The sequence below is a fragment of the Hylobates moloch genome, unplaced genomic scaffold (genome assembly GCF_009828535.3).
Source record: "Hylobates moloch isolate HMO894 unplaced genomic scaffold, HMol_V3 SCAFFOLD_12, whole genome shotgun sequence".
NCBI classification, from domain to species: domain Eukaryota; kingdom Metazoa; phylum Chordata; class Mammalia; order Primates; family Hylobatidae; genus Hylobates; species Hylobates moloch.
The window spans coordinates 89,500,655-89,509,224 of NW_026652287.1; the positions used below are offsets into that span (position 1 = coordinate 89,500,655).

Sequence of the window (8,570 nt, forward strand, 5' to 3'; positions counted from 1 at the left end):
CCAGAGCCTTCAACGCTGATGAATTCTTCTTAAATTCCTAAAGGCTGAAAGGAAGTTTTGAGAGAGACGAGATCAGACATTAGGGATGGTATTAAGATTTGGGTAGATAGGGCATTCTACCCAAATCTGGAGGGAATATAGTGTAGGATTCAATTATTGAGTAAAACTGAATTTCAAACTTTTTCATTCTGCAACACATGATAAGGGTGCTTCCCTGCTTTGCACAACTCTCTGTAGATTTCCTTCCGTGGCAGGGCGCTGTGGGCCTGGCTGCTGTTTTCCTTGAGTCTGAGTTGATCACCTCAGAGCTGAGGGAGAACACCAGAAAAAAGTGTCCTTTAGAGATTTAGAGATATTGATAAGCAATTAGAAGATATGCCACCAAATGCTGGTTAAGAAGATAAGTCAATCTTTTAGAAAGTTTGAAGCAGATGAAAGGAGACGCTGGAGGAATTTTCTGAGCTCCATCAAGTTCGGGTTCCATAACTTTGTGCACTGCTTGGGTTGTAGCCAGTTATAGGAGCCTATGAGAGTACACAGTTTTTTCTTTTTTAAAAATATATATATCACCACACAATTTCCTACTCCTTTACCCTCCCAGATCCTACAGCTTTTCATCTAGATATAACAACAGAAGTGTTTAAAAATAGAGGCACTGGGAGAGGAAAAAGGGTCTGGGATGTGAAGGAGACAGTTTTACTTTTGTTCAACAGCCACTAGAAATTAGTTTCAACTTTTCAGATCTAAGCTTATTGAGAGGTTTAACCTGCAGTTTGATGAAAAATTCAACCAGTGTGAAATTTTGGAATACAGAATATCTGTGAGTGAGGACACACAGACCTTCTATGATCCATTTTGTGGCTGAAACTTTGATTCAAAGAAGAGACAGTCCAGGCCAGGTGCGGGGCTCAAACCTGTAATCCCAGCACTTTGGGAGGCCAAGGTGAGTGGATCACCTGAGGTCGGGAGTTCGAGACCAGCCTGGCCAACATGATGAAACCCCGTCTCTACTAAAAAAATAGAAAAAATTAGCCAGGCATGGTAATGGGTGCCTGTAATCCCAGCTACTTGGGAGGCTGAGGCAGCAGAATTGCTAGAACCTGGGAGGCGGAGGTTGCAGTGAGCTGAGATCACCCCATTGCACTCCAGCCTGGGCAACAAGAGTGAAACTCCATCAAAAAAAAAAAAAAAAAAAAAAAAAAAAAAAAAAAGAAAGAGACACTGAGTTTGTGCCTCTAATTGTGCTTCCCCTTTCTTGGGAATAATAGCGCTGTAGGGCAGGGGAGGATAAATAAGAGCTTCTAGGGTTTAACTTAAAAATCAGACTATTTAAGCCCCTGACCTCTGAGCCCTCCCATGTCCCCTTGCTCATGCTCTCTCTAGTTGGCTGTCAAAGATCTGCTCTTGCTGCACTGTCACTCTCCATTCTCCTCCCCCTGCTCAACTGGCTTCGGTCTATCCACCGTCCTCTCACTGCAGCTGCTACCACTGCTGCTCTCAGAGAGGTGTGTAGGGGTTTCCTCCTCACCACTGCTCACAGCTCTGTTTTAGGATCCCTCTGTTAGCCTGCCTCTTAGCTTACAGGCATTCTGCCAAAGAATCTAGAGCATTTCCTAAAGGATGGGTAGAAGTGAGTTTGAGTGACACAATCATATGTCTCCCTAAATGGTTTCTTCTTCCCTACTAATAATAGGTATCAATAGGATTCTACGCATCTTGACCTTCTGCTACTTTAGGTGGGATCTAAAGAAAAGGGCATCTTCCCTTTTCTTTTTGGTGGAAGGGTATTCATTGTGGTTTCATAGGTTTTCCATCTCAATATTTCTCTCAAGAACACTAGCAGGAGTGTGCTGAGCCCTGGCTACCCTGATGGCCCTGTGGGCACTGACCTGCGCTCTGCACTCTCTGAGCCTGGCACCCCCGACCGTTGCCACTCCTGTCCCGAGTCTGTTCCCTGCCTCCCAGGTGATGAACAATGCCCTCTTCCAATGGCCCTCTGCCTTGATGTTGCTCCCCTTCCACCAAATCTTTACTTCTATGGCCCTTAGTGCCAACTTTGTGTCTTGAAAGAGTCATACCAAGTACACCATTAAACCAGTGAAGATGAGGAAGTCTGGGGGTGAAGACCACACAGGCCAGATCTGGGTGCATGGTATTGGCAGAGGCCACAAGCAACATTATTGCATGATTGACTTTTGTGTTTCTGGCCTCAGGAGGAGACCAAGTCAGGACCCTTTGAGGAGAAGGTTATCCAAATACACTGTGATCCCTGTAGGTCAGCAGACATAGGTCTGGTTGCTGGGGGCAGCCAGAAACACTGGATCATTGCCACAGAAAACATACAGGCTGGAGATACAATCCTGAACTCTAACCACATAGGCCAAATGGCAGTTGCTTCTTAGGAAGGGGATGCATATCCACTTGGGGCTCTGCCTGTGGGGACCCTCATCAACAACATGGAAAGTGAGCCAGGCCGGGGTGCCCAGTATATCTGAGCTGCAGAGAAGTGTGGTGTGCTACTGTGGAAGGTGAATGGCACAGCCATTATCCAGCTGCCCTCTAAGAGGCAGATGCAGGTGCTGGAAACATGCATAGCAACAATAGGCTGAGTATCCAACACTGATCATAACAAACAGGTCACTGGCAGAGCAGGTCACAACCGTTGGCTGGGCAAGAGGCCTTCCAGTGGGCTATGGCACTGCAAAGGGTGTTGGGCTGGCCGAAAGATTTGGCCGCTACCCTTCATGAAGAGTTATGTGAAGCTGCCTTCTGATGCTGCCCAAAGCTGATATCCCTGTACTGTAATAATGTGCCCCCATCCCCTGAAAAAAAAAAAAAAGAGCACTAGCAGATTCTTGAGCAGCTGGAACTCTTAGAAACTTGTTGTTTTACCCCAAGTTTCCAATATGAGTATGGTGATTAGATTCTCCTTCTCATCTTTTCTCTTTCACTGGCCCTCAAGGCACTTAAAATAAAGCCATTAATATTTCATATTAAACCTTGGTTTTTATCATGCTCACTTCAGCAGCACATATAGTAAAACTGGAATAGTACAGAGAAGATTAGTATGGATGACATGCAAATTCATGAAGTGTTATATTTTTAAAAGAATGAAATGCTGTCACTTACAGCAACATGGAGAAACCTGGAGGGCAATATGTTAAGTGAAATAAGCCAGGCACAGAAAGACAAACACCGTATACTCTCATTCATTTTTGAAATCTAAAAGTTGTTCTTGTTGAAGTAGAGAGGAGAATAGTAGTTACCAGAGGATGGGGAGGGTAGGAAGGAGAGAGAGATGATGAAAGGGGTGGTCAACGTGTACACATTTACAGTTAGATAGGAGGAATAAGTTCTCATGTTCTTTTGCATACTAGACTGGAGATGACAATAAAATAGCTAAAAGAGAGGTTTTTGAACGTTCTTATCACAAAGAAGTAATAAATGTTAAAAGTGATGGCCATGTTAATTACCCTGATTTGGTCATTACACAATGTATACATGTGCAATCAAAACATTACATTGTATCCCATAAATATATATAATTAGTATGCACCAATTAAAATTTATGCATAATTAGTATGCATAAATTACAACTTTTTAAAAAAACTTGTTTTTTTATGCTATTGAAAACATAGTTCTATGCATTTTCTAAAATGCCACCTATGCCCTTCCTATTCAGAGCCTCTTGGCTTTAACACATATTGGCCAACTTGGGACCATAGAGGAGGAGCTAAAACATGAGGAATTGGTTTAGGAGGTAAGGGGAGATCCAGCATTCATGGCTCTGGGATTTGGTCATTTGTTCTCTTATTGGACTTTTTAAAAATAATTTCAACTTTTATTTTAAATTCAGGGTGTTTATGCGCAGGTTTATTACATGGGTATATTGCATGATGCTGAGGTTTGAGGTATGATTGTTCCCATCATCTAGGTACTGAACATAGTTCCCAATAGTTAGTTTTTCAAAATTTATCCTCCTCCCTCTCTCCCTACCCTCTCTAGTGGTCCTCAGTGTCTAATAGTAAACATTTGCTATGTCTAAGATTACATGTTAATGATACTGGAGATTACACATGTGCAAGAGGCATAGCTAATGCTTCAAACAGTATAGAGATGGGAATAATTTATATAAAACAGAGGATCTGGGATAAAATCTATGTGCTTAAATTATAAATTTGGAATGTTTCCCTAAGGAGATGATATTTGAAGTTTCACAAGAGGCATTCATTCATTTAGTCATCAAAAATTTGTTAAGCACCTATGTAATAAACACTTCTAGGTGCTATAATAATAAAATATGAGTGAATGGGAATGGGGAGTTATTTGTTAATGACTCTAGAGCTTCAGTTTTATAAGATAAAGAGTTCTGGAGATGGATGGTGATGGTGGTTGCACAACAATATAACTGTTTGCTTTTTTTTGTTTGTTTTATTTTTGAGATGGAGTCTCACTCTGTTGCCCAGGCTGGAGTGCAGTGGAATGATCTCGGCTCACTGCAACCTCTGCCTCCTGGGTTCAAGCGATTCTTGTACCCCAGCCTCCTGAGTAGCTGTGATTACAGGCACCTGCCACCACACCTGGCTCTTTTTTTTTTTTTTTTTGTATTTTTAGTAAAGATGGGGTTTCACCATGTTAGCAGGCTGGTTTCAATCTCCTGACCTCAAGTGATCGTCCTACCTCGGCCTCCCAAAGTACTAGGATTACAGGCATGAGCCACTACACCCAGCCGTAACTGTTCTTAATACCACTGAACTGTACATTAAAAATGGTTAAGATAGTATATCTTATATTACGTATATTTAAGCACAATAAAAATTTAAAACAAAACAATAACAAAATAGATAAATGAATACATAATTTAAAAACATGAGGAAAAAAAGACCTTTGCCCTCTATGGAGCTCATAATTTAGCAGGGGGCAATAGACACTACATATTATATTATTTATACATTAGAAGGTCATAAATGCTAGAGGAAAGGTAGGGGGATTAGGCATCTCTAGGTGAGTTGTTATTTTTAAAAGAATTGTCGGAGTAGGCCTCTTACTCTTTGATCAAAGACATGGAGATGATGGAATTAGCTACATAAATATCTGGGTTCCAAAGCAGTGAGAACATCCAGTGCAAAAATCCTTAGGTAGGAGCATGCCTGGCACGTTCTAGGGATGTCAAGGAGGCCATTGTGGCTGGGACAGGGTGGGGGCAGGGAGAGATAGGTAGGAGTTGAGGTTACAGTGGTAAAGGGAATTCAGATCATATGGGTTCCTGAGATCATTGGAAGGACTTTGGTTTCTACTCTGAGAGAAATGGGAACTATTGCAAAGTTTTAAAAAGGAAAATGGATGATGTGACATATTTTAAAAGGATAATTATTTACAGAGAGAATAGACTCAAGTGAAGAAGCAGGGTACCTGCTTAGGAGGCTGTTGTATTAGTCTTTGGGTGAAAGATGGTGATGGCTTGGACTAGAGCAGTAGCAGTATTCGTGGTGGGAAATGGTTAGATTTTTACATATTTTAAAGGTAGAGCCAACAGAATTTCCTAAAGGATTAGAGGTAGGGTGGAAAAAAGAAAAGTCAAGGATGACTCTAAAGTTTTTGACTTGAGCACCTGGACTGTTGGAATGCCATCATGGGAGAGGCTTTGAGTGAGCAGTTTTTTTAGGGGGAAGATCAGGAGTTCAGTTTTGAACACATTGAGTTAGCTCTGTTATTACAATTTGGTTTTTTAAGTTGCACAAGTGAGGGCCATGGAAAACATGAGTCAACGGTATAGTATCTTTCACATAGTATTGGCTCAGAGTAGGCGTGTCCTTTAGATGTGGAAGAAAAAAGAGGATGTAAGATTGTAAGAGCTCTGTCGCTGACTCATGTTTTTCATGACTATCACTTGTGCAACTTAAGAAAATTAACTGTAATCATAACAGAGCTAACAATATTGAGCTGTTACTATGAACAAATAGATGACATGTTAACTTATGCTGATGTGTGTAATTGAAGGAAATGTTAAATTGCAGTTAGAGGGTAGTGAGATTCCCATTCAAGTTCATGGAATCTGTCTTCTGTCCTTGGACTCCAGGTTGAGAACCCTGCAGTGATTTTTAGTTTACAAATACCCCTGGGCCTAGATTGTTATCCTCACAGCAGTCTTATGGAATAGGTCAGTGAGGTTATCCCTTTCATACTCAGAAGTCAGAAGTTGCTTGCCCAAGATAAAAACATGAATTCAACTTCCAGGTTCTCTGACTTCAAGGCCAACAATTTCTCAATATTCCCTGCCACCCAACTTTTCACTGATCATTTAAAAACTTACAAAAATGTTAGAATAGTATAGTACAATGAACACAGCATACTTTTAACCTATTTCACTAACTGATTATTGTGCCACATTTGATTTACGTCCTTACAAACACACACACATAAGCATACGCACAAACACACACAGGAGTTTTTTAGTGACATTTTAAAAAGTAAATTGCAGGAATTCTGTCACATCCAAGTATGTTTAACCTGCATCCCTTAAGAATAAGAGCATTCTAGAGAACCCATAAATAAAGTCACACACCTACAACCATCTGATCTTGGACAAAACTGGCCAAAATAAGCAATGAGGAAAAGACTTCCTATTTAATAAATTGTGCTGGGATAGCTAGCTAGCAATACGCAAAGGAATAAAACTGGATACCTACTTTCACCATATACAAAAATTAACTCAAGGTTGATTAAAGCTTTAAATGTAAGACCTCAAACTATTAGAATCCTAGAAGAAAACATAGGAAACACTATTCTGGCCATTGACCTTGGGAAAAAATTTATGATTAAGCAATCGCAGCATAAACAAAAATGAACAAAGGAGACCTAATTAAACTAAAGAGCTTCTGTACAGCAAAACAAAAACAAAAACTATAAACAGAGTAAACAGACAACTCACAGAATGAGAGAAAATATTTGCAAACTCTGCATCGGACAAAGGTCTAATATCTAGTATCTATAAGAAATTTAAATAACTCAGTAAGCCAAAAACAAATAACCACATTAAAAAGAGGTCAAAAGACAGAATGGACACTTCCCAAAAGAAGACACACAATTGGTTAACAAACATGAAAAAGTGCTCCACGTCATTAATCAGAAGAAATGTAAACCAAAACCACAATGAGATACCATCTCACACTAGTCAGAATGGCTATTATTAAAAAGTCAAAAAACAATAGATGCCAGTGAGGCTGCAGAGAAAAGACAACACTTATACACTGTTGGTGGGAATGTAAATTAGTTCAGCCACTGTAGAAAAGAGTTTGGAGATTTCTCAAAGAACTTAAAAAAGAACTACCACTTGACCCAGCAATCCCATTACTGGGTATATATCCAAAAGAAAATTGTTCTACCAAAAATACACATGAAGTGGTATGTTTATCATAGCACTATTTATAATAGCAAAGTCATAGAATCAACCTAGGTGCCCATCAATGGTGGACTGGATAAAATACTGTGTGTGTGTATGTGTGTATATATATATGTATATATACGTGTATATATATGTATATATGTATATATAAATACATATATATGTGTGTGTATATATAAGTGTGTGTGTGTGTGTGTGTGTATATATACACTTTTTTTTTTTTGAGACGAAGCCTCATACTGTCACCCAGGCTGGAGTGCAGTGGCACCATCTTGGCTCACTGCAACCTCTGCTTCCTGGGTTCAAGAGATTCTCCTGCCTCAGCCTCCCAAGTAGCTAGGATTACAGATGCCCATCACCACACCCAGCTAATTTTTTGTATTTTTAGTAGAGATGGGATTTCACCATGTTGGCCAGGCTGGTCTCGAACTCCTTACCTTGTGATTTGCCCACCTTGGCTCCCAAAGTGCTAGGATTACAGGCATGAGCCACCACGCCCAGCCAGAAAATGTTACATATATATATGTCCATATATATATATACACACACACACACACACACACACACACATACACGCACACATGTATATATGTATATATGCCATATATGTATACCCACACACACCATGGAATACTATGCAACCATAAAAATAACTAAATCATGTCCTTTGTAGCAATATGGATGCAGCTACAGGCCATTATCCTAAACAAATTAATGCAGAAACAGAAAACCAAATACTGCCTATTCTCATTTATAAGTGCGAGCTAAACATTGGGTCCACATGGACATAAAGACGGCAACAATGGACACTGGGGACTACGGTGGGGGGGAAAGTTTGAAAACTTAACTATTGGGTACTATACTTACTACCTGGGTGATGGGATCAATTGTACCCCAAACCTCAGCAGCACACAATTTACCCATGTAACAAACCTGCACACATACTTCCTGAATCTAAAATTAAAGTTGAAATTTGTTTAAAAAATGATTAAGGATATTCTCCTAAAAAATACATCTTTTCATACCTAAAAAAACTAATAATAATAATCCAAACCATCATCTAATATAAGATCTATGTTTAAATTTCCACAACTGTCACCAAATGTCACTCATAGCTGTATTGTTTTTCTTTGTAGGAACCAGTCTAGGATTATGTATAGCATTT

General features: G+C 39.8%; 2 pseudogenes; both read left to right on the forward strand.

Annotated features, from left to right (window-relative positions):
- Positions 1 to 1,869: 1,869 nt before the first annotated feature.
- On the forward strand, positions 1,870 to 2,789 carry LOC116479682 (large ribosomal subunit protein uL2m-like; annotated as a pseudogene).
- A 223-nt stretch (positions 2,790 to 3,012) lies between these two features.
- Positions 3,013 to 3,106, forward strand: LOC116479751 (U6 spliceosomal RNA; annotated as a pseudogene).
- Positions 3,107 to 8,570: the final 5,464 nt, after the last annotated feature.